This window comes from Oncorhynchus keta, unplaced genomic scaffold (genome assembly GCF_023373465.1).
Source record: "Oncorhynchus keta strain PuntledgeMale-10-30-2019 unplaced genomic scaffold, Oket_V2 Un_contig_16397_pilon_pilon, whole genome shotgun sequence".
NCBI classification, from domain to species: Eukaryota; Metazoa; Chordata; class Actinopteri; order Salmoniformes; family Salmonidae; genus Oncorhynchus; species Oncorhynchus keta.
The window spans coordinates 7,501-8,637 of NW_026279881.1; positions in this window are offsets into that span (position 1 = coordinate 7,501).

The following is a 1,137-nucleotide window of genomic DNA, read 5'->3' on the forward strand; positions in this document are numbered from 1 at the left end:
AAATCACAGGGATGAGACGAAGCACCTGGAGCGGGTTTGTGTGTTTGTGTTTCATATGTGTGTGTTTGTTAACTATTGATTATGTAGCCACTGATTAAATGGTTGTTAAATGAGCCTGACATTAATAAAGACAAGGTCAGCACTGTCCTGTTCTTCCCTGGCTGCTCTTGTTTCCTGGGGTTGTCTAAAGAACAGGAGAGGGTCAGCGATCAACAGGCTACTCTCTGTCTCTCTCTCTCTCTCTCTCTCTGTCTGTGCTCTCTCTCTCTCTCTGTCTTTCTCTCTGTCACTGTCTCTCTCTCTCTGTCTCTCTCTCTCTCTCTCCTCTCTGTCTCTCTGTCTCTCTCTTATAGTATCTGTCTTTCCTCTCTGTTATATGTCACCTCTCTCTGTCTCTCTCTTTTCTCTGTCTGTCATCTGTCTGTCTGTCTCTCATATCTCTCCGTCTCTCTCTCTATAACTCTCTCAGTCTCTCTCTCTCATGTCTGTCTCTCCATATATCTATTCTCTCTCTCTTTCTCAAGATCTCTCTCTCCGTCTCTCTCTCTCTCTCTCTCTCTGTCTCTCTCTCTTTCTCTTCTCTCTCTCTCTGTCTCTCTCTCTTTCTCTCTCTCTGTCTCTCTCTCTCTCTCTCTCTCTCTCTCTCTCTCTCTCTGTCTCTCTCTCTCTCTGTCTGTCGTCTCTCTCTCTCTCTGTCTGTCTGTCTCTCTCTCTCTCCGTCTCTCTCTCTCTCCGTCTCTCTCCGTTCTCTCTCTCTCTCTCCGTCTCTCTCTCTCTCCTCTCTCTCTCTCTCTCTCTCTCTCTCTCTCTCTCTCTCTCTCTCTCTCTCTCGTTCTCTGTCTCTCTCTCTCTCCGTCTCTCTCTCTCTCTCTTCTCTAAGTGTGTCTCTCTCTCTCTCTCTAAGTGTGTCTCTCTCTCCCTCTCTAAGTGTTGTCTCTCTCTAAGTGTGTCTCTCTCTAAGTGTGTCTCTCTCTAAGTGTGTCTCTCCCAAGTGTGTCTCTCTCTAAGTGTCTCTCCGTCTCTCTCTCTCTCTCTCCGTCTCTCTCCCGTCTTCTCTCTCTCTCCGTCTCTCTCTCTCTCTCTCTCTCTCTCTCTCTCTCTCTCCGTCTCCTGTCTCTCTCTCTCTCCGTCTCTCTC